Source organism: Moschus berezovskii, chromosome 2 (assembly GCF_049115385.1).
Source record: "Moschus berezovskii isolate FMDL1 chromosome 2, NW_MosBer_1.0, whole genome shotgun sequence".
In the NCBI taxonomy this organism is placed as follows: domain Eukaryota; kingdom Metazoa; phylum Chordata; class Mammalia; order Artiodactyla; family Moschidae; genus Moschus; species Moschus berezovskii.
In genome coordinates this window covers 57,316,856-57,343,063 of record NC_142461.1, presented here as the reverse complement: position 1 = coordinate 57,343,063, position 26,208 = coordinate 57,316,856, and the positions used below count along the sequence as shown (strand labels likewise).

The window sequence follows — 26,208 nt, the reverse complement described above, 5'->3', positions numbered from 1 at the left end:
AGTGCGTGTGTGAAAGTCACTCAGTCATGTCCGACTCTTTGCAACCCCATAGACCTTACAGTCCATGGAATTCTCCAGGCCAGAATGCTGGAGTGGGTAGCCTTTCCCTTCTCCAGGAGATCTTCACAACCCAGGGATTGAACCCAGGTCTCCTACATTTCAGGTGGATTCTTTACTAGCTGAGCCACAAGGGAAGCCCTGTTAACTATCCTGGGGCTTTGGCTCAAGCACAAGGGACTAGATACCAGTGTAAGTTAGGGTCTGCCTTTCCTGCTTACAGCACCTCAGTTGGCACTACTGTCTAGAGGATTGAGAAGATAAGTACATTTCCAAGATCTGTTGCAGTAGAAGAGCCTGTAGTTCATCTCACTAACCTTCCTCTTCTTTGTTTCCTGTTAGGAATATAGGTCTATAATAACCACTAAGTTACTGGTCCCCGAACCTATGTGGGAAAGTGGATCTGTTTGGTGGATGAAGTGGAGAGTAAAAGCCATGAAAATTTGACGTTCAGACATCTCACCTTGGGAAGAATAATTGACTGACAGCCCTAGCTGCTGTGCTCTGAATATCAGTGCATTTGCACTGAGTCCACACTTCTCACAGGATGCTCCTAGGCAATGATTGAGTGAAGCAGGTCATTCTCAGAAGGGCACTGGATTCCCCATAAGGTGACTTTGGCTAAGGACTCCTGACAGCTTCACACAACTTTCTTAGAACTGCACTGCAGTTAAAGATGCTTCCACCTCACTCCTTTCCTTCCTTCTCTTTCTCATTTATCTAGAAGCAGACCTGAATCATGGTCTGATGTTTCTCTTGGCCACTCCCATCTTGCTGTTCCCCTTTATAGGACTTTTTTTTAAATTTTTCATCCAGTCTCTTCTTGTCAGCTTCCCAAGAGACCTGAATTAACATATCCTCTGTAATCCTTCCAAACATTCTATATATAACAACATACACATACTCTGAACTGGATCAGAAGTTCAGATGATCAGTAACTCTTTTCCATCCCATGTCTCTTCTCCACAGGTCCTCAGCACCAAAAAAAAGAAAAAAAAATGACTCACCTTTAAAAAACAAATTAATAACAGTTTACCATTAAAGTCAGGATGATGAGCAGAGCTGTCAGAGCAACCCAAGATGTAGAGGTAAGAATTTACACTAAGGAATCAGCCTAAAGTTCTCTTTACTTTTATACTTTTAGCCTGTTTTCTCCTTGCCTTCTATGATGTATCTGTTATACCTTTTGTGAAATGGGATAAGATCAGAATTGAGCTCTAGAAAAGTACCCAACACTATGACTCCCCTACTGGATGTCGCAAGCTATCAGACAAATTTTGAATGATTCACCATCCTGGTAGAAAATGGAAAATTTCAGTTGCTCCATACAGAGTAATTCACTTCAAGAAAAAAAAAATAACACAGTATATGAGCATCATTTATGATAAAAAAAAAATAAAACAATGGACCTTTGAAAGAATTCTAAAGCAAAAGAAAAAATTAAACCAAGAATATAAGGATCAGGTTCTTCAGAGATTAAAAAAAAAAAACCTAAATAACCAACTGACAATATAGAAAAGACTATCATAGGAGGAAAGCAAATGTTCCACTTTCAAAAAGTGGAACATTTGCCTTCACAAAATATCACAGAAGTACAAGTGTTACATGTATCAGCTAAAATCTAGACATCAAAAAAGAACTCAAGAAAAACTGAAGTGTCTTGAGGGACTAAAATACCAATACTAGGAAACTTTAAATTCTTAAATGACAGAGTCTAGTTAAAATATAACGAATACATACTTAACTAATGTCTTACTTTAGGAGGCATCAGAGGATTTCCCAGTCCAAATTTTCTTCTGAACAACCAAATTAGAGTGATTAGATCAAACTGTGATAATGTTTACTTACATCTTGTACAACGAATTGGCCAACAATTTGTAAGATAACTCCTTAGAAGCGTATCTTCCCAACATTTCACCACTCTTACTAAGACTCTTACCAAAGGCTGTGGTTAATCCTTATGGCACCTTTGTAAGAATCAGAAAAAGGCATCCCCTCAGGAATCTCAGCTTCCACTCTACCTGGTAAAGACACAACCTTAATCCACTCATTCACCAATTCAGTGGATGAAATTACCACCAAATTTTGTCAAAGAAACTTAAGACCAAGAGTCGTGAACTCCTTCATCTTCCGTCTTCTCCACCTCAGATTTCACTCTGTCTTTGTACATTCCCTGTGTCTAGAAGACATGCTCTTCCAAGACTTGCTCCAGCCTCCTGGGCACTTCCTCCTCTCCCCTTCCAGGACCCAGTTATACCCATTTCCATGCTCACACCATTACTCCTGCGCTTTCTGCAGCTTGTTTTCCTCAGCTGTCACGTAGGTTCTAGTCTCCTGACTTAAGGAGAAATGCACTAAACCTTTTCTTTACCCTGTCCTACAATGCCAAACTTTTGGAAAAAGCACCATGCGTGCATCTTTACCCTCACTTCTTCACCCCTCATTTGTCCCTCAGCCTTCTCACTGTTGTTTCTCTATTCATAAAAGGTCAGTCCTGACTCCCTAAGTTATGATAGTTTCTGTTTTTATCCTTCTTGATGTCTCTGCATCATTTGACTCTGTCGACTTTCTTTAAATTTTTCTGCCACTGGCTTCTCAGAGACCTCTACCTCTCTGACTTCTCTTTCTAAGCTTATTATTCTGTCTTTTATTGATTTTTAAAAGGCGAGAAGAACAGCACATTCTCATCCTTATCTAAGCTTTAATGATGTCATTTACTACTGAGTGTGAGGTCATTGAAAATTTGCAAAAACTTCACATATTGATAGAAAATATATTTTAGTTCATTAAGGAGAAATCATTCTAAATAATGTGTTATATGCTTTTGAAAGCAAAATTAAATATCTTAAAGTGAGACCACAACAATAAATGTTTAGTAGACTTTGATACTATGCTAAAAATACTTTAAAAAAGAATCATCATGGAAGATATTTTGTGGGTAAAGAAATGCTGTAAAAGGACTAAACAAAAGATAAGGATAAATGGAAACTTGAACAAGCACCAACCTGTGGAATGTACTTATTAAAACAATTTAATCTTTTCTCTTCAATTACCATTTACATTTATTCAATGGGTCTGGTCCTTCCCTTGCTTCTCGTTAAAACTTGGCTTTTCTTCTTATTCTCACATAAAAAGTTCACTGTGATGGCTCACTTTAAGATTCATTCTTGACCTGAGATTTAGAGGGAGGTAAGGCCAACCAGTCCATTCTGAAGGAGATTAATCCTGGGTGTTCATTGGAAGGTCTGATGCTGAAGCTGTAACTCCAGTACTTTGGCTACCTCATGCAACGAGTTGACTCACTGGAAAAGAGTCTGATGCTGGGAGGGATTGGGGGTGGGAGGAGACAGGGACGACAGAGAATGAGATGGCTGGATGGCATCACCGACTCGATGGACATGAGTTTGAGTGAACTCCGGGAGTTGGTGATGGACAGGGAGGCCTGGCGTGCTGTGATTCATGGGGTCGCAGAGTCGGACACGACTGAGCGACTGAACTGAACTGAAGGTGGTGCTGGTGGTAAAGAATCAGACTGCCAATGCAGAAGACACAAGAGACTCAGGTTTGATCCCTAGGTCGGAAAAATCCCCTATAGAAGAAAATGGCAACCTGCTCCAGTATTCTTGCCTGGAAAATTCCATGGACAGAGGAGCCTGGCAGGCTATAGTCCATGGGGCCACAGAGAATTGGACGTGACTGAGCACCTAACAACAGCACACAATATTTCACAACTCTCTCTCAAATAAATTACTTCAACAAATGCGCAGCAAAACCACCATTTTATGTATGCTTTTGATGTGAGTGTTGTACATCTAAAATTCACAATTAATAATTCCCTTAGTTACCTGATACCTTAGAATCTCAACTGAAACTTCCAGTTTAACATTCCATTTCACCTGTATGAAGAGATTTAAACAGGAGGGTACACCAGGGATTGGCTCTGAGACATTCTTATGAAAACAACCTGGTAAATGATTCAGAGGTGAGCATATGCGTGAAATCTCCAAAGTGGCATATGACGTGAAACTTTCAATTAGTAAAATGCCAAGTCAATAGGATAAACTGTAGAAAGACGTAGGCTGGGTGAGTGTGTAGAGAAGTGGCAGATAAATGATCGAGGATAAGACAGAAGATGCTGTTAGGACAAAAATCCGAACATCATTGTCAGAGTAATGGTCTCTAGGGTATCAGCTATAACCCTGTGGAAGAATGGACTTCAGAAATGTACAAATCTACATGTGAAATAAAGTTTCTCTTTTTAGTTCTTATGTTATCAGAGTCTTTTGCATGTTTGAACTAAAGTTCTTTAACTTCATTAAAATCATTCTTCTTTTCAGTGAAGGACAAGGTGTTTGAATTTCAAAACCAAATTTCAGACTTCAGGATTTTACCTTCAGTCAATATGTTCATATATATTTGTAATTGAGATAAGGTCTTAAAACCTAAATTTATGATTCTTCACATAGAATCACTTAAAATGTCTTTATTATAAACATGTTAATACATTTTCCTTTTTGTTTTTATAAAAATGTATGTACCTCTTTCTCCATGCATTTTCTCCCTATTGTGCATGTGTGCATTGGTAATACAAGTATGTAATTACTTGAGGTATGTAAAAGTCTTCTGGAGAGTCTCAAGATCTTTTCCTCCTCATTGAGAAAGTGAGGCTTTGGATAGCTGGTACAACACCCACTAATAAATGCCCTTCAGACAGGAATTAGATAAGCAGCTTGTTCCTGCAAAAGTTGAACTGCAGCCAGTCTTATGCAAACTCATTTCATAAATACTTCTCACTGGAAAAAAAATGAGAAGATGGATAGACTCAAAAATTTCCAGGAAGGTGCCGAGGATTCTGCTCAGGATTATCTCAGGGTGAAGCTTCCATCTGTTCTAACAGTTGAACTTGCTCTGCTTTGTTTCACATTTTTTGTATCAGGACTTTGAAGTTTCTGCATGAGATGAAGTATTTTTCTCATTTCCCCCTTTTATTAAAACACCACATTTATTTTTTAAAAAATCCATTACTCTGCTCTATTGCTTACAGTATCATTTTAGGGTATAAAAAATATTTTGTGGCAAAGAAATATTTTATTACATCTCTATGACTATGTAAATATTTATGTAACTTTTAAAATGCCTTGACTGATTGGTTTTAGACTGTCTTAAATTCCATCTGCTTTCCTTGCCTCTCTGATAAACCTTCTTCAAACCCTGTGAAACTTCCTATTTATTCCTGCTTCCTGAACCATGAAGGTCACCTTCAAAATATTATCACCTTTATGTAATGAAGACATATTCGTTTTTAGCATGATTCTATTTAATCACCTAAAATGGTTTCAATGTGAAGCATTACTGTAAGCCAATGTGAGTAATTTTCAAAGTAAACAAAAACTGAAGAAAACGAATGCCACAAATCTTAGCATGGGAACAAGCACATAACTTCTTTTCTGCTGAATCCTTCAAATATATAAGTACTATACTTTTTATTCCCCACAAATTATTCACACTGTTTATACTCTCACTTTATATTTGATATTAATATGCTGTACTGTTTTCTGTTTGGAGTATGACACCCTCTTATTTTAATATTCATGTTAATATCTCTCAAAACAGAAGTGGGTAGATTTTAGTTTTTAGCAGTTTTTGTTTCTTCAATATATTCTCATATTTAAATATGAAAGACATGAAAAGTGAAGGTCTATAAGTTTTTCTTTAATTAGAAGAATTTTTTATATTATATTTTTAAAAAAAGGTAAAAATATCCTGGGCCTAGTAATTCATGGCTTTAAATTATTCATTTGGAATCTTAGGGACTTTTCTGGTGCTCCAGTCTCCCAATTTAAGAAAAAAAGGTAAGCAAGGTGTATATGAAAGCACTCTCAACTTCTCTGTGAAAGGTGGTACAATTATTTTCTGATGGGCTCCTGTAATTTTCCATCACAAATTAGTATTTGAGGTCCTTTCAAGCAGACATATCTTTCATATGCTCTAACTACATGGTTGACCTTGAGGTGGGATTGGAAACCAGCCCAAATCACAATTTCTTCTCTAAACATTTTTATATGAGAACATCAGGTTAAAAGAAATCAACCTTAAAGGAGAAAATGAGGAAGTCCCAGAGGAGCCGCACCCAGTCTGGGCAGAGGGTGGGCATAGAAGATAGGCCAGTCTTACCTGCCTGCCTTGCTGACCAAGGGTATGGCAGCAGGTTGGGCTCACTACATTCATATATAAGAAAATCACCACCTTCCCCCTAAAAAAGTGCTGAGGACATTGAGCTTTTATAGCCCTGTGAGGCAGGTGGTATTATCATCCCTATATTTTACAGACGAGAAAACTGTATTTCAGGTCATTTTTAGCACCAGTTGGGGAACTGGCTAACTGCCTGAGTGAGTCATGGTCCAGATGCTCAACCTTGCAGCTACAAGAGACCAAGACAATTACCCCATGTTTCTGAATCTCCCTGCTTTAGCTATGCCCAACATATATCCTGAATATTTGATAATTAGGCTTAAAAATGACTCTATATTGTACAGATTATCATACAAACATCTTTGTTAATAAACATTTATTTTCAGTATTTGAATCACCAACTATTTTGGTGCTAATTTTCACTTTGACCATTTGTGCCAATGTAAGGAAGCACTGGCATGGATATTGGAAGCAGGCAATTTGCCCACCCAGCAGGACGATGCTCCTCTCACAAGCAAGCCAAACAGTGAAATTTACAGTCACATTATCCTTTAAAATTAAAGCTAGAATTGAAGAAAACTACCACCAGGGGGCAATACATCTCTTACCACATGGTCATAGTTAGCAAATTAGTCACCAGCAGCCATATTTTGTTTGGTTCAGGTGGTTCACTGGCTTGTTTAAATTTAAATTTCATCTGTTTAAGTAAAACTTAAATTTCACTTGTTTTAATTTATTTTAAATTTCAGTCAACATTTAAAGGTCAGGAGTGTTCATATAAAACTTATGGTTTTTCAGTTTTTCTGGAAAAACCAGAATCTCTAGCAATTACTGGCTCTGTGTTTTGTCAAGATAACAATTGGCTATAGCTGATGCCAGCTACCCCATTGGATAGCCAGGCTGACTCCAGCACTCCATCATTCATATAATATACGTACATGTGCTTACAGTCAGCCTGCTTCAGTTTACCTGCCTGGCTTCTGTAGCATTTTAGTGTATGAACTTAACCAAATAATCAGGCTAAGGCAGGAAGTATGGTTACAAGACAGATTATATACATTAACACTTTTAGACGTCTATGAGTAAAAATTTTAACTTCTGTTGCTAAAAACAACATTGTGCCACCAAAGAATACAATAATGAACATTAATATAGAGATCAACATATTTTTAAATGATCAAATTTTAGGTATAATTTTATGTTTTTCACTAACGCTTAAGTACTTTATATTACCTTATTCTAACACTGTTCTTATCCTCTCACTGAAACAGAAATTTGGACATTCATCCTAAATCCACAGCCTGAAGGAATCAAGGCCCTTCTAGAGAAGCTATATCTTTGGATACTTCAAACCAATTTGGCATCTGCTCACTCTCTGAGTTTCAAGTAAATACAGGCATTATACAGTTGCCATGAGGAACTTGCTTAGATGGTTTCCTAACTTCTTCCCTATCTCATTCTGTCTCTAGCAAGTGGAAAAAAACTGCTGGAGGAGATAAGAAAGACAGCACCCTTCTCCATTTTGCCTTCTCCTCACTCTTCTGTGAGCTCACTCACAATCCAAACAGGCAGAGAGAGCTAGTAATGGTTTCTAAGGTCAGTGATACAGTGAAGATATTTCTTTATGTGCTCACTATCCAGAATCAAATCTCTGATTTCATAGTGGATATTGTTGCTCTATAGAGGTAGTTTGGGTGGCAGACAGAGCTCTAGCTCTTTGAGTGAAAAACACTTGGTTTGAATTATCACTGTATCACTCACTGAGTATTCATTACTATTTACTTGTACCCTTAACTTTCTTGACTATAAGATGGTAATAACACTGAAAATGAAAGAGAAGTTCGCTCAGTCATGTCCTACTCTTTGCAATCCCATGGACTGTATAGTCCATGGAATTCTCCAGGCCAGAATACTGGAGTGAGTGGCCTTTCCCTTCCCCAGGGGATCTTCCCAACCCAGGGATCGAACCCAGGTCTCTTGCGTTGCAGGTGGATTCTTTACCAGGTGAGCCACCAGGGAAGCCCAAGAATACTGGAGTGGGTAGCTAATCTCTTCTCCAGGGGATCTTCCCAACCCAGGAATCGAAGAGGGGTCTCCTGTTTTGCTGGTGGATTCTTTACCAACTGAGCTATCAGGGAAGCCCCAGTGATAACACTATTTGCCCTTAATACTTACCTCATATTATTGTAAAGAATCAAAATAATACATATGATAAGAACAAAGTATAGGACACTATACCAGATACTACAGTTTGGAAAACGCTTTGGAAGCAAACTGACCAAAGATGGCTATTTTTCCAATCCTGAGGATCTAATAATTAGGATGCAGATGAACAAGGTCTTCATAGTAAAAGAGACTTTTAGTCAATAGTTAGTGAGTCCTTGGGGAAGATGGCGGAATAGGAAGCACCAGGAATATCTCTTCATCTAGACAACAATTGCACTCACAGAATCTGATGTAACAATTTTGAAACTCTGGAGTCTTTTGAAGACTGGCAACTTTCAGGGAAAGGCTTAGACGGTAAATTTTTGTTAATTTTGAACAATTTCAGCTCTAAGTACAGTGAGTGAGTGAGTGAAGTTGCTCAGTTGTCTCTGACTCTTTGCGACCCGACCCCATGGACACCAGGCTCCTCCATCCATGGGATTTTCTAGGCAAGAGTACTGCAGTGGGTTGCCATTTCCTTCTCCAGGGAATCTTCCTGACCCAGGGATTGAACCCAGGTCTCCCACATTGTAGACAGATGCTTTACTATCTGAGCCAACAGGGAAGTCTGTAGCAGCTATAATTCCCCACCTCCCAGATCCCAAACTGCCAAGCCAATCTTGACAAAATGAATAAAACTATCATGCTCCCTGACTTCAAACTATCCTACAAAGCTACAGACTTCAGAAACAGTATGGTACTGGCACAAAACAGACACACAGGTCAATAGAACAGAAAAGACAGCCAGAAATAAATCCACGTTCTTATGGTCAATTAATCTACAACAAAGGAGAAAATAATATACAATGAGGAAAAGATAGTCTCTTCAATGAGCGGTACTGGGCAAAGGGGACAGCTACATGTAAAAAATAAAATTAATTACAGTCATTTTCACAGTATATACAAAAATAAAGTAAAAGTGGATTAAAGACCTAAATGTAAGACCAAAAATCATAAAACTCCTTGAAGAAAACATAGGCAATACACTCTTTGACATAAACTATAGCAATTATTTTTTTGGATCTGTTTCCTCAGGCAAACAAAAGCAAAAATTAAAAAGTGGGGTCTAATTGAACTTGAAAGCTTTTGCAAAGCAAATAAAAGAACACTCTACTGAGTGGTAGAAAATATTTGCAAATTAAATAACAGATAAAGGATTAATATACAAAATATATAAATAGCTCATACAATTCAATACAAAAAACCCCAAACAATCCAATTAAAAAATGGGCATAAGACCTGAATAGATATTTTTCCAAAGAAGACAGATGACCAACAGGCACATGAAAAGATGTTCAACATTGCTGCTGCTGCTGCTGCTGCTGCTGCTGCTAAGTCACTTCAGTCGTGTCCAACTCTGTGCGACCCCATAGACGGCAGCCCACTAGGCTCCCCCATCCCTGGGATTCTCGAGGCAAGAACACCAGAGTGGGTTGCCATTTCCTTCTCCAATGCATGAAAGTGAAAAGCGAAGACGCTCAGTCGTGTCCGACTCTCCACAACCCCATGGACTGCAGCCTACCAGGCTCCTCCATCCATGAGATTTTCCAGGCAAGAGTACTGGAATGGGGTGCCATTGCCTTCTCCTCAACATACTAATCATCAAAGAAATGCAAATCAAGATGACAATAAGATATCACCTCACACATCAGAAAGGCTATCATCATAAAGATAACAAATAACAAATGTTGGCAAGGATATGGAAGATAATAAATAACAAATGTTGGCAAGGATATGTACACCATTGATGGGAACGTAAATTGGTGCAGCTACTATAGAAAATGGTATGGAGGTTCTTCAGAAAACTAAAAATAGAACTACCATGTGCTGTGCTAAGTCACTTCAGTTGTGTCCGACTCTTTGCAACCCTATGGACTATATAGCCTGCCAGGCACTTCTGTCCATGGGATTCTCTAGGCAAGAATACTGGAGTGGGTTGCCATGCCCTCCTACAGGAGATCTTCCTGACTCAGGGATTGAGCCCATGTCTCTTACATCTTCTGCATTGGTAGACAGGTTCTTTACCACTAGCACCACCTGGGAAGCTGATCCAGCAATTCCACTTTTGAGTATATATTCAAAGAAAACAAAAATACTAACATATATGGAATATTGCTCAGCCATAAAACACAAAATAATGCCATTTGTAGTGACATGGATGGACCTAGAGATTGTTATACTGTGTGAAGTAAGTCATAGAAAGACATATCATTTGATATTGCTTATATGTGGACTCTAAAAAATAAAGCAAGTGAATATAATAAAAGAGCAACTCACAGATATAGAGATTACGAGCAGAGGGGTAATATAAAATAAATAAGCTACCAGGATATATTGCACAGGACAGGGAATATAGCCAATATTTTATAATAACTTTAAATAGAGTACAACTATAAAAATAATCAATGACTATGCTGTACACATATTCAGTTCAGTTCAGTCACTCAGTCGTGTCTGACTCTTTGCAACCCCATGGACTGCAGCACGCCAGTCTTCCCTATCTGTCACCAACTCCCGGAGCTTGCTCAAACTCATGTCCATCAAGTCAGTGATGCCATCCAACCATCTTATCCTCTGTTGTCCCCTTCTCCTCCTGCCTTCAATCTTTCCCAGATCAGGGTCTTTCCCAATAAGTCAGTCCTTCACATCAGGTGGTCAAAGTATTGGAGCTTCGGCTTCAGCATCAATCCTCCCAATGAATATTCAGAACTGATTTCCCTCAGGATTGACTGGTTTGATCTCCTTGTGGTCCAAGGGACTCTCAAGAGTCCTCTCCACCACCACAGTTAAAAAGCATCAATTCTTCAGTGCTTAGCTCAGCTGTACACATGAAACTAGTATAATATTATAAATCAACTATATTTCAATAGGAAGAAAGAAGAAAAGGAAAAGAAAAAATAACTCTCTTAAAGAAGATGAAAGAACTAAAGACATGAAGGAATTCAAGAAAATAACACATGAAAAAAATGGAAATATCAATAAAGAGATATAAAACCTAAAAAGAAATCAAAAAGAAATTCTGGAGCTGAAAAGTATAACTGAAATGAGAGACTCACTACAGAGACTCAAAAGCAGATTTGAGCAGGTGGGAAAAAGAATCAGTAGACTCGAAATAGGACAATAGAAATAAGACAATAAAAACGTATTCTCATAAATTCTTCTTTTTGAAGAACATAAAGAAAAGGACTGAAGAAAAGTGAACAGAGCATAAGGAACCTGTAGGACACCATCAAGCAGACCAGCATACAGACAGTGGGAGTCCCAGAAGGAGAAGAGACAGTGAAACAGGTAGAATATTTAAGGAAATAATGTCCATATTTGATAAAAGTCTTGAATATAAATATCAAAGAAAACAAAACACTAATAGAGCTTCAGTTTTACAGATGAAAAGAGCTGTAGGTAGTGATGGACACACAAGACCACCAAACACATCTTATTATCTAATACCACTGAAGCGAAGTGCTAGTCACTCAGTCGTGTCTGACTCTTTGTGACCGCATAGACTGTAGCCCACCAGGCTCCTCTATCCATGGAATTCTCCAACCAAGAATACTGGAGTGGGTTGCCATTCCCTTCTCCAGGGGATCTTCCTGACTCAGGGATCGAACTCAGGTCTCCTGCATTGCAGGCAGATTCTTTACTGTCTGAACCACCAGGGAAGCCCAGATGGCAAATTTTAAGTTATGTGTATTTTGCCACAATAAACAATTGGAAAAAAAACCCATAATGAGGGCTTAGTGAATGTTTGGAGTAATGGAGTTTCCTTTTGGGGTGTTGAAAATATTCTAAAATTGACTGGGGTGATGGTCACACAATTCTGTGAAATATACTAAAAATGATCGAATTACATACTTTAATAGGGTTGATCACATGGTATATAAATTATACCTCAAAAAAGCTGTTATAAAATAATAATAATGATAACACTCTTAACGAAGAGTTAATGAGTTGTTAAAATTCTGCCAGTTATGTGGTCTTAATTTTATAGCAGGACATAAACTCTGAAACATACCAGACCATAGGATTCCTTTGTCATATGGAATCTTTCATTGATCAATAATTGAATAAACAAACTGAACCTTAAAATGTGGACATCTAAATACAGTCTCTTTCAGCCCCACCATAACCAAACTTAAAACTTGAGTGCTACAAAGTAAGAGAAAATAGTTCAGGATTTTAAAAACAGGATAATCAATCCTCTATATTCAGAATGTTTCTTAGTTAAATTTTTGATCAAACAAATATTGCTTCTCTTGCATTATATTAATATATAATCAAGAATTTAAGGATTTTAAAATAAAGCCATAGCAAAACACGTTTTGTGAGAGTTGCTCGGAACTGCTAATTACCTGTCCTGCTCTCTCCCCTTTTGAATGCATAAGGAAACTGAAGTATGCCATCTCATCATAGGGGAAAATATGATGATGTATCATAAACAAGTTCTGTAGGCAGAGCTAGAATCCATGAGTACTGTACTAGTACTGATGTGATACTTTAAAATTTTGACTTCTAGAATCCAGGAAGCCTGCCAGTTTCTGGGGAAATCTATACCTTTAAACTTGGAGACAATTAGGAAAATAGTATAATTTTCTTTGGAAATTAAAAATATCAAGCAGGTCTTCATGTCAGTGAGGTATCAGAATGAGACAAGTGGAGGATTTGGCCCTATCTCTCTGGGTCCTCCGTCACTTTCTGAGCATCATCGAGCACTGGGAAATGCAGAAGGATCAACATAGCTCACAGATTCCTTGCAGAATATCTACTGTGAAGTGAAGTGAAGTGAAGTGAAGTCGCTCAGTCGTGTCCGACTCTTTGCGACCCCATGGACTGTAGCCCACCAGGCTCCTTGGTCCATGGGATTTTCCAGGCAAGAATACTGGAGTGATTTGCCACTTCTTTCTCCAGGGGATCTTCCTGACCCAGGGATCGAACCCAGGTCTCCTGCCTTGTAGGCAGATGCTTTACTGTCTGAGCTACCAGGGAAGCCCCATCAGCCTTTTCTGCTCAGACCTATCACCCAGTGGATCACTTCAATAAAGATAATATATCAGCACTTCACATCCAGTTCATTTTTCTAGTAGAACTAAAACTGTCATGACTGTACTTTTTGTTTATTAAGTCTTGAAAGTGGTTTGGATATTTCATTTATATTGTGTATCTTTATTCTCCTTTCCCTCTAATGTCCAATCCATACTGACTCACATTTCAAAATATTTCCAAGTCTGCCCCACTTTCTCCAATTCCACTCCTAGGACCTGAGTCCAATCCACCATCATCTCTCATCTGTGAGCCTCAGCAATAGCTTTTTAACTAGTATTCTTGATTCCACTTTTTGCCCTCTTCATCACATTTTCTACCTTGCAGGCCCATCAGATCAAAATTTCCCCACTGAAAATCCTCCAGAGGCTTCCCATTGCACAACTTGCTACTGGACCTCTTCTTCTCTCTTCTTGCCCTGGTCACACTCATCTTATGGCACCTACTGTCTTTCATTTGCTGTCCTATCCCTCCACCTTGAGGGCTCTTGGCAAGGCCTTTATGTCATCCCAGGCTGCAGTTTAATGTTGCCAGCTCAAAGAAACCCGCGGTCAGAAGTGACACTCCTTCACCCTGGTCACCCACTATCACACCATGTTTGATGTTCTCCATGGTTCAGTTCAGTTCAGTTGCTCAGTTGTGTCTGACTCTTTGCAACCCCATGGACTGCAGCACGCCAGGCTTCCCTGTCCATCACAAACTCCCAGAGCTTACTCAAACTCACGTCTGTTGAGTCAGTGATGCCATCCAACCATCTCATGTTGTGTCATCTAGTCTCCTCCTGCCTTCAATCTTTCCCAGATCAGGGTCTTTTCCAATGAGTCAGTTCTTCACATGAGGTGGCCAAAGTATTTGAGTTCCAGCTTCAGCATCAGTCCTCCCAGTGAATATTCAGGACTGATTTCCTTAAGGATGGACAGGTTGGATCTCCTTGCTGTCCAAGAGACTCTCAGGAGTCTTCTCCAACACCACAGTTCAAAAGCATCAATTCTTCAGCACTTAGCTTTCTTTATAGTCCAGCTCTCACATCCATACATGACTACTGGAAAAACCAAAGCTTTGACTAGACAGACCTTTGTTGGCAAAGTAATGTCTCTGCTTTTCAATATGCTGTCTAGGTTGGTCATAACTTTTCTTCCAAGAAGCAAGCGTCCTTTAATTTCATGGCTTCAGTCACCATTTGCAGTGATTTTGGAGCCAAAAAAATTTATTTAGTCTGTCACTGTTTCCATTGTTTCCCCATCTATTTGCCATGAAGTGATGGGATCAGATGCCATCCATGATCTTAGTTTTCTGAATGTTGCATTTTAAGCCAACATTTTCACTCTCCTCTTTCACTTTCATCAAGAGGCTCTTTAGTTCTTCTTCACTTTCTGCCATAAGTGTGGTGTCATCTTCATATCTGAGGTTATTGATATTTCTCCTGGCAATCTTGATTCCAGCTTGTGCTTCATCCAGCCCGGCATTTTGCATGATGTACTCTGCCTATAAGTTAAATAAGCAGAGTGACAATATACAGCCTTGACATACTCCTTTGACTATTTGGAACCAGTCTGTTTTTCCATGTCCAGTTCTAACTGTTGCTTCTTGACCTGAATACAGTTTCTCAGGAGGCAGGTCAGGTGGTCTGGTATTCTCCATGGTTACCATTCTCTAAAATTACTTTGTTCATTTCTTTATGTGTTTTTTGATATTTCTAACTCCATACAGTGTGAGCTAAGAGTGGAACATTTCTGTTTTGTTGACAGCTGTTCCTGCAGCACAAAGAATATATTAGCATATGATAGGGATTCAAAACCCATTTGCTGAATGAATAAATGAAAACCAAATTTGATTCTTCCTTCAAGATGGACTGTCTCTTGATTTCATCCAAAACTTAGAGGCTCACTGACTCAGTCTTGTTAGTTTATTACATTATCTTTGGTTAAGTGGGGTTTAAAAAAAAAAGCATTTTATAGACCAAATTTTGCATTTTGGGTCCTAGTTCAGAGTCCTAGGCTCCATGTAAAATTTCTAATCAAATACCTTCTCTTTCAACTTATTGTTTTCAAACTCACAAAAGAGCTGAATGAAAAATACAGAGTACCCATATACTAACAATTGTTAACATTTTGCCACATTTGCGATCTTTTAATCTCCCTTTCTCCACACACACACACACACACATATACACACACTCCTCTCTAAATAATTATAGTGATGACTGTCAAATGGTAATTTTCTATTATTCCTTCTATATTTATTAACTGGCATTACTCACAACCAATGATTTCTTGACACTAGAGCATATGGAGGCAGATTTGTATTACAGTGAAGTTATGATGTACTTTTGAGTCAAACCCATTAATACAGTCCCTCAACAGAGATAATACATGGGACTCAAAGCACTGAATACTGGAATTTGCCAGTCATAAAAGTAAAATTCTGAAATTGTCGTTTTTCTTCTATCAGTATAACAAAGTCTATCTATATTATTCTGTGATTTTCATTTTTCCATCTAGTCTACAGACATTTTAAGTTATTTGGTTACTAACTGCTATCTAGGTTGGCCATAACTTTCCTTCCAAGGAGTAAGCATCTTTTAATTTCATGGCTGCAATCAGAATCCGCAGTGATTTTGGAGCCCCAAAAAATAAAGTCTGACACTGTTTCCACTGTTTCTCCATCTATTTCCCATGAAGTGATGGGACCAGATGTCATGATCTTAGTTTTCTGAATGTTGAGCTTCAAGCCAACTTTTTCACTCTCCTCTTTCAATTTCATCAAGAGGCTTTTTAGTTCCTCTTCACTTTCTGCCATAAGGGTGGTGTCATCGGAATATCTGAGGTTATTGATATTTTTGCCAATAAAGGTCCGTCTAGTCAAGGTTATGGTTTTTCCAGTGGTCATGCATGGATGTGAGAGTGGGACTGAGAAGAAAGCTGATCGCCGGAGAATTGATGCTTTTGAACTGTGGTGTTGGAGAAGACTCTTGAGAGTCCCTTGGACTGCAAGGAGATCCAACCAGTCCATGCTAAAGGAGATCAGTCCTGGGTATTCATTGGAAGGATTGATGCTAAAGCTGAAACTCCAATACTTTGGCCACCTCATGCGACGAGTTGACTCACTGGAAAAGACTCTGATGCTGGGAGGGATTGGGAGTGGGAGGAGACGGGGACGACAGAGAATGAGATGGCTGGATGGCATCAGGGACTCGATGGACATGAGTTTGAGTGAACTCCGGGAGTTGGTGATGGACAGGGAGGCCTGGCGTGCTGTGATTCATGGGGTCTCAAAGAGTCGGACACGACTGAGAGATTGAACTGAACACTAAACTCAAAAGGAAAGAAATTGACATGTGTTTGTGATGTAAGACATATCTGAAAATGAATGCAGGTTAACTTTAAACGTGTAAAACATTTTCAGTTGGCCCCAGAGAATTGAAGAGGAAACCTCGCAGTCAACCTTTCGTTGTTGCCACTAATAGTGAGGCACTAATGCATTATTGCTATAATACAGTCCAGATATTCTCAACAAGCAGATAAAACAAGCATAATTTCTTAAGTTTAAAAATATTAAGTTGAATGCTTGTCACCAGCAGGTTTAATTAATAATATTTTCTTCACAGGTTAGTATTAGGACTACGCTGATGGGGGAGGTTGTCTGGAAGAGGAGTCAAGGGGAGCCAATCTGGAATTTGAAATTCTCTACAGGTATAGAAGTTAATTATTTTCAGGGTTTTAATATTGGATTTTCCACTAATCAAATGATTGGAACTTGGATTGCTTGACTAGTGAGAAAACCTTATATATGTTCATTCATTCATAAAACATGAATGGAGTTCATCATGCCACCTACATGCCAAAGTGCTGGGAACTCCCAGGTGAAATACAACAGTTTTAATATCAAGGGTCATCAATGACAAGAAAATCATATGGAAAATAAATTTTAAAACAATTTATTTAAAAGTAAAATATATAAAATCTGCGATAGTTTTGAGAGGATGCAAGGTAGGAACATGTAGACAATTAACAAGCATCACGTATACACTTGATGAAATAGGGAACTGAAATCTAAATGCAGTTTCACTTATCAAACCTCATTCCCTCAGGAGTGGGGAAACTTCATATGCCCCTAAGAACAGGCACCTTTAGTTAATTTGCAGAAAGACTTCTCAGGCTGTGACCCTGGATCCAAATGTGCACCTTTAAAACTAAAAACTTTAAGGAGAATGACAATTGGTAGTGCTAATACTCTGCACTCAATCAAGGGCCTTCTTTACAATTTTCTCACATGTACAGAATTCAAGAGTATATTTTTCTAGATATCCAGGTAAATATTTTGGGTTTACAGTAAGCTATAGTAATAGATTTTTTTTTAACATGGGGCTTAAGATCTACTTCAACAGCATAGGTGAAGAACATTTGAGATATCATATGTTAAATAAAAGAAAATACTCATGTCTTACTTATATTTGTATTATGCTATAAAATTTTAAGAATATATTTTAAGAATTTTAAGAATAACATCTTGTTATTATTATTATTGTATTACTTAATAAAAACACCAACATCCAGCATAAACTGCAATCACTTATTTTTTTGACAAGATTACTTTCCTTTACATTGTTTAAATTTTTTAAATTTGTGGCTCCGCATAAAATTAGAGAATGTGGCCTAATCTTTTAAAATGTAAAGTGCTGATGTGAAGTTTAAAGTCCACTTCATTTTTATCCAGTTTCAGTTTGCTCTGGAACACCTGGAAGCATTCCTCATGCTATACTGTGAACCTAAACACAAAACAAAACTTTGTGTGGGTGTATATTTTATCGAACCTAGAATCTGATAGCTTTCCAGTAAGCCGATCTAAGACATAATAATTTTTATTTCTTGAGTGTCAAATTTTATTAAGTGTTCATTGTAAAGCATTGCAAAATTAAGCAAAGAAAGGATATGGTTTCTGCCTTCAAAGGGATAAGGTCATTTCGGCATTGAAATATTTATTTTCAGAAAGCTCATAGCAGTACCAGTATGGGTAGGATATGGGCAAAATTGTTTAGCTGTCTTCCTGTGTTTTGCTCTCTCTTTGAGGCACCCAATAGCCTCCTCCTTATCTCTCAGAGGTCTCATGGCTCAGCTCTGGAAATTTTCCCTGTTCCATTTCCTTCTTTTATTATGCCTATATCAAAATCACTTGCTAGTAATCTATTTCCTTAGGGACTAGTTGCCAAAATGACAACTAGCTAATCTGGTAAATTAATCCATGCTAAAGTTTGTTCTAATTTTATCCTTTCAAGTAACATTTTACATTTTACTCTTTTTTTAGAGGCAATACATAAATGCATATAAATTACTCTAACAGTGGGGATTTCAACATGCATGACTGATCTTCTAGTGTCCATCATAAATCTTTTAAGGGCCTGCCAATATCGTTTCCTTATCCTAAGGACTGGGGAAAAAAGAAGTGGTTTAAGTCTTTGCATTGCTTAGAAGAGTTCCTAATAGCATGCTTACCAAAATTTGTGAGAGGCAGGTGGTTTCTTCCTCACCTTTGTAGGATTCTCTGTTTCCATAAGCGCAGCCCAGTTTCTCACAGTTCCTATTTGAAGAAAACTTATTTCTCAAAAAAGGGATGTGAGTGGCGTTTGGGAAGGACAATTCTTTGTTTTATGGAATGGTATTATTCATGTCAGGATATTTTAGCATCCCTGGTCTCAACCTGGAGAACAAAATGGCAACCCACTCCAGTGTTCTTGCCTGGAGAATCCCAGGGACAGGGGAGCCTGGTGGGCTGCCGTCTATGGGGTCACACAGAGTCGGACACGACTGAAGCAATTTAGCAGCAGTAACAGCAGGTGTCAACCTACTAAATTCCAATCGCGTTTCCCCTGCCATTCTACCTGCCCCATCACTGTGACAACCAACATGACTCTCATACATTTCCAAATGTGTGGAACAAACTTGGTGAGAACTTCTAGGCAACCCTTTTAGAGTCGGTTAGAATCTTCCCTAACGGGAAGCATAGCATGCCCCTCCAAGTGGCTGAGTTGCCTCGAACCTACAGTGACTATGTCTCTGTTCAGGAATTCAGTGTGTGAATGGGCAAAAGTTGACATAAACTTCTCCCTTTAATATCCTCAAACTAATTCCAGTTGATTATCTCACCATGAGTCAGAAATATAGACTAAAATGTTGTGAAATAGTTTTGAAAATAAAGGTTTTCTTCAGATAGGGGCTTAGTGAGGACTCATAAAGTGCTTTGACATTGATCTTTCTAAAACTGTGACAGGTTTCCTGGAAGGAACAATTCCCTTAGGGATAACATAGCTTCAAAATTTCACCTAACTACAGTTGGAGACCTCTTTGGTTTCATTCCAAAGATCATTTTTAAAGAATCAGTACCTAAGGAAAAGTGAGAATGGAAGTACCATTGTCTCAAATGGCATGCTAATCCATTAAAAAATTGATTTAAAAAAAAATTCTCACTTGACACAATTTTAATGTCAATTTTGTAATAAAAATAAGAAGAAGTCAGATTTATGAATTTTTCACAAACTTATGACTAAATGGTTTAAAGATATGGGTAAGGATAAGAACTATATAATGCCATAACAAAATGCATTTCCAGTTTATGGTGGGTAGATCAAAGTTTCAGGGACCATAAAGAGTTTCATTGAAGGAGTAAAGTCCTTTGATAAGATAAATGTGCAGAAGGCTCATGAATGGCATTAATGCTATTTTATTAAATAATTAAACCCGGGGCGAATTCATGTCAATATATGGCAAAACCAACCAATATAATATTGTAAAATAATTTGCCTCCAATAAAAAATTTAAAAAAAAATAATAATAATTCTCAGAGAACATAACTGACAAGCAAATCAATGGCAAGTAAATTTTGAAACAATTTGTTTGAAAGCAAAATATATAATATCTGTAGTAACTTTGAAAGGAGGCAAGGCAGGAAAATGGCTTTTGAGAATATGGACATGTTCTCACAATATTAACAGGATTTTCAAAGTAAGGATCAAGGGTGGCTCCATTTTAAATACTGGACATTTGGGACATAATGATGCTGATTTGGTGTGATATAGGTGGTGAGATTGTTGATTAAGAGAATAAGAGAGTCAATTATATTTCTTCCCTAATTGTCCACATTTTGGTCAGATGCCAATTTAGGAAAATACAGTGACCCTGCTTTGAATTCAGGAGTGCATGGACCATGCTGGTATTACTCTGTCTTCAGTGACTGAGCACATGCTGAGCACATAGAAGGGCCTCAAAGGAATGATGAGTTGAAAAAAAATTCACTCCTTTCTTCTAGTGTGATAGCCACAGCTCTTGGTGATTCTTCCTCTGAACCATATTCAACTCAATAAACTCTGATTGTTAACAACAAGGCATCATTATGCATTTATTGTGTGCCAGGTACAAGATGACCATTTTTTCATTTGATTATTAAATCAATCTCATGGCACCAGCATTTTTACCAACATTTTCAAATAAAGAGGCTGGATCTTAGGTCAGTAATTTTCTCAGGATATCATGGCACCGAATTGCAAATCTAGGTCTCTCAGACCTGGGTCTACTTATTGAGTGCCTGGTAGGAGTGAGGCATAGAACCAGGAGATACAGACTTCCACAAGACAAGCCTCTGCCCTCTAGTGGGGGAAAGAGCCACAAGCCAATTCATTTCGTGAACTTCCAGATGTTCAAGCAGGTTTTAGAAAAGGCAGAGGCACCAGAGATCAAATTGTCAACATCCGCTGGATCATGGAGAAAGCAAGAGAGTTCCAGAAAAACATCTATTTCTGCTTCATTGACTATGCCAAAGCCTTTGACTGTGTGGATCACAATAAACTGTGGAACATTCTGAAAGAGATGGGAATACCAGACCACCATTGACTCACTGGAAAAGAGTCTGATGCTGGGAGGGATTGGGGGTGGGAGGAGATGGGGACGACAGAGAATGAGATGGCTGGATGGCATCACCTACTTGATGGACATGAGTTTGAGTGAACTCCGGGAGTTGGTGATGGACAGGGAGGCCTGGCATGCTATGATTCATGGGGTCGCAAAGAGTCGGACACGACTGAGCAACTGAACTGACCTACCTCTTGAGAAACCTGTATGTAGGTCAGGAAGCAACAGTTAGAACTGGACATGGAACAACAGACTGGTTCCAAATAGGAAAAGGAGTACGTCAAGGCTGTATATTGTCACCTTGCTTATTTAACTTATATGCAGGGTACATCATGAGGAACGCTGGGCTGGAAGAAGCACAAGCTGGAATCAAGATTGCTGGGAGAAATATCAATAACCTCAGATATGCAGATGACACCACCCTTATGGCAGAAAGTGAAGAGGAACTCAAAGGCCTCTTGATGAAAGTGAAAGAGGAGAGTGAAAATTTTGGCTTGAAGCTCAACATTCAGAAAACGAAGATCATGGCATCTGGTCCCATCACTTCATGGGAAAAAGATGGGGAAACAGTGGAAACAATGTCAGACTTTATTTTTGGGGGCTCCAAAATCACTGCAGATGCTGATTGCAGCCAGGAAATTAAAAGACACTTACTCCTTGGAAGGAAAGTTATGACCAACCTAGATAGCATATTAAAAAGCAGAGACATTACTTTGCCAACCTAGGTCTGTCTAGTCAATGCTATGGTTTTTCCCGTGGCCATGTATGGATGTGAGAGTTGGACTGTGAAGAAAGCTGATCGCCGAAGAATTGATACTGGAGAAGACTTGTGGTGCTGGAGAAGACTCTTGAGAGTCCCTTGGACTGCAAGGAGATCAATCCTGGGTGTTCATTGGAAGGACTGATGCTGAAGCTGAAACTCCAATACTTGGCCACCTCATGCGACGAGTTGACTCACTGGAAAAGACTCTGATACTTGGAAGGATTGGGGGCAGGAGGAGAAGGGGACAATAGAGAATGAGATGTCTGGATGGCATCACCGACTCCATGGACATGAGCTTGAGTGAACTCCGGGAGTTGGTGATGGACAGGGAGGCCTGGCGTGCTGTGATTCGTGGGGTCGCAAAGAGTCGGACACACTGAGCGACTGAACTGACTGAACCAAACAGAGGAAGTAACAAGGTAGCAACTAGCAGAATTTAAGGAGTTAATCCTACAATGATAGGGGGATCACAGGATTTATATGTTGGTTCTCCAGATTCCCAGAGGCAACCAAGTTATGTAGGATGAGCAAAACCACCGTATCTGGGCATCCAACAGTCCCGACCCGAGGCAGTGGTTCTCTTCAGTCAGCTCCGTACTGCAGGCCAGCCAGTGTATATTGAACAGCGTTGCGGAGCCTACACACAGCTTACCTTGAATGTCCCCAATACAACTCTTGCATGATGGCTTTAGTTCACACCCTACTCCCACCAACTTGAAAATCTCCTCCCTGTTATTTTCAGAGAGTCACCGAAAGGAGTGCCTCACACGAGAGAGACAAGTTAAGTCTTTCTTCTCCTGTTTGGTTCCCTCCTGCCAATGACCATGGCAACTGAAGCTTCCTTAAGAAACCTGCTACCACCAGCTCTGAAGATAGTCAAGCATCAGGCATGTTAGGGATGCCATTCTTAATCTTGCCTTTTCCCCCTGCAGAGCCATGGGAAGGGGAGGAAGCCCCCTTCTACAGTAAACTGGTCTCCAAGACCCCCACTGCTAGCACTCAGCATCCCTCAAAATAGAAGTTCTTCTTCTCTTTATCACCTTCAAGCAAAAACTTGTTTCAACAGAGAGAAGAAGCAACAATTCTCTGTGTGTTCCCTATTCTGTTTGTATACATCTAAGAAAAATGTTTTTTTCCCCTACTGCTGAAATACAAGTAAACATGTACACACACACTCACATAGGTAACTTAGAGATAGAAATCTAGCCGAAAGCTTACAAAATCAGCCTTTTCCCTTACCAAACCAGAGTGCTTAATGTTCCATTCAGGTTAATGGTACTTGCTCTTTATTTGTGTAGCTAAAAGAAAATATTCTGTATTTTTACCCCTAAAACAAAGAGACCGTTTACATTAAAGATGAATGAATATTTACTCGTAAAAACCAAAAACACACACACAAAACAGTTCACAAATTTTAAACTTCATTCTCAGCCAAGACACTCAATTACTTCATCATGGATGGAGGAGCCTGGTAGGCTGCAGTCCGTGGGGTCGCTAAGGGTCGGACACGACTGAGCGACTTCACTTTCACTTTTCACTTTCCACTTTCACACATTGGAGAAGGAAATGGCAACCCACTCCAGTGTTCTTGCCTGGAGAATCCCAGGGACGGGGGAGCCTGGTGGGCTTCCATCTATGGGGTCACACAGAGTCGGACACGACTGAAGTGACTTAGCAGCAGCAGCAGAAGAAATGAAGAATTGGGACTATTAAGTTCGGTGGTTAAAATTATAGGGTAGCAGAGCCAGGGTTAGAATCTAGGTTTTCTGATGTCTAGTCCAACGCTCTTTCTCCGGGGAGAGAGGGGGAGGAAATTTAGAGAAAGGTAGTGTGATACTTTCTCCTCTTTAGGAGAAAGAAGAATGGATTTCTCTGTTCTCTCATGGTTAGTTTTTGGTCAGTTTTTGGTCATCTGCTTGGTATGTGTCATTTCTGGCTCTTGCATTTTCAACACAGCCGACCCTTGTATACTGAGCTAAGAGGCTCCGTGGTTTTCTGGAATGCTCAACACCGGCCTCCTCTGGAGGGAGAGCTGCACAGCTCTCCTTGTTCTAAAGTTTAACCATTTTGTTGAAATGGTTAAACTCTTAAAGCTTGTTTTACTGTACCTTGAATTGTATCTAAATTACTTTCACTGTTTTCCTTTTCACTTCCTGTGTTCTGGTTTTTTGAACAAACTGACCATGAAATGCTCCACATAGCCTAGACTCATTTACTTACACTCCCTTATAAATCACAGTTTCTCCAGATTGTCATTAATGTTCAAACCTTTTCCCTTACTATGGTTGCCTAGATATACTGCCAGAGGGCCTGAAACATTTCGCCAGCACTAAGTGCAGTGTTAATATTCTGCTCAGTCTCCCTCTCCTAGGTACAGAGAATGGTTTCTTTCCCTCACCTTCACTGGGAAATAGAAACCTATGCATCTGCCAGCTTCACAACACTCTTGGCCACTCTGAGTGTGATGTGGGAAAAAAAAAATGTTGAGGGTAGGTTTGTAGCAGCTGTTTTACCACATTCTTGTGAAAATGCCTGCAGGCAAGGACTGCTCCACTCAAGGCACAAAAAGGCTTTCTTCAGTCCTGGTAAATTTGCCTTGGGAGATCCCTGTTAGAATTGAGGGTCTCAGACTTTACCATGCACAAGAAACACCTGGGGGTGCAGACTCCTGCATCCCACGCACCAACCCCCAGAGTCCAGGATTCTCTCCAACTAGGGGAGAGCCCAAGAACCCTTCAACAGCACCCAGGTGACTCCGATGCAGTCTGCATAGAGCATTCTTTGAGAAAAACTGATTAGGGTTTTAGAATTTGGTTCATTATCATTTTAAAAATATTTTTCGTAAAACTGTGGCTGGATGGGCAATTTTGAGGAATGTTAGAGGCAATTAACAAATAGATAGGGGAGTGGGCTATATTTCTCAAGTCCCTTCCTTCTCACCTCATGATTCTACTATTCTGTACTTTTGGGGATTATATATACTACATCTGAATCCAAGGTATTTAGCCACAGTATAGAGAGATTTTTTGGCATTTTTTCTCCCTGCTGAAGCTCCTGAAAGATGAAGGGTTGAGCTAAAATATAAGAAATGTGTGAATAGAAGCACTGATACCTTACTGGAGTTATTCTTTGCTAACTAGATAAAACCACAGACTATGGTCTCTTGCCATTCTCATCTTCTGGGCAGTTTGCTTGGCTTTACAAGATTAGGACTGAAGTGGGTAGTTTCTGTAAATAGAAGCGGAGAAGGAATGTGCCCTGAGAAGTGAGCTGAGTGTTAGAATCCAAAGGGGAGGGTTTGGAACATCAGGACAGGGCAGGACTCACTCACTTATGGGTAGAACAGACAGATCTTCTGTGGCGTGATTTTTAGAGAAGACAAAGACACTTTGGTATGAAATTTCTTTATAGGGGTTTAAATGGCTGAATGCCAAAACCTTATACTCTGTAAAGATAAAACTTAAAGATATCTGCCTGAAAGATAATTTCTTAAATTCACACTGTTATACACAAAGACTTTCCATGAAAGCTTCCAGAAAGCCATTTTTAATGTAAAGAGGGGGAAACTGCCATAGAAAGTTGGAGTGGAGGGGGGAAAGAAAACAAATGAAGTAGAGTATTAAAAAATAGATCACTGTTATACCATGACTGTTCTGATTCTGTTTATCTTATTCAATAGGAAAGACACAAAGCAGGACTCTGGAGACAAGCACTGGACAATGTGGACACCTCAACCAGTGGAAGGATAGAAATTCTGAGTAAACTTAAATTACAAAGGGCCCTGACAAAGCTGATGCCACTATGCTCTCATACTTCAGAGGAAGGGTCTCAGATCCTCTCTCAGAGGAACGTCAGACCTGGTGGTTAAATGATAACATATATTTAAACACAAACATGGAAATCTCTCCAAGAACTTCCCTAGGACCTACCTTCCACATTGGAAGTTTTCAAACAGGGAGAGTCTAAAGGATGATATGAGACCAGGCTGGGGAGAGTGAGCTTAAAGAAAAATCAAAGCCAGATAAGAGGGAAGACTCAAAATGGACAAGAAAA

The 26,208-nt window shown here is 39.2% G+C and overlaps 1 long non-coding RNA gene across 1 annotated transcript; it reads left to right on the top strand.

Moving 5' to 3' along the window:
* Positions 1-1,035: 1,035 nt before the first annotated feature.
* On the top strand, positions 1,036-25,909 carry LOC148778535 (uncharacterized). Its single transcript, XR_016038764.1, has 3 exons — positions 1,036-1,145; positions 17,099-17,183; positions 25,835-25,909. It is a non-coding gene; the product is annotated as an uncharacterized LOC148778535 (long non-coding RNA).
* Positions 25,910-26,208: the final 299 nt, after the last annotated feature.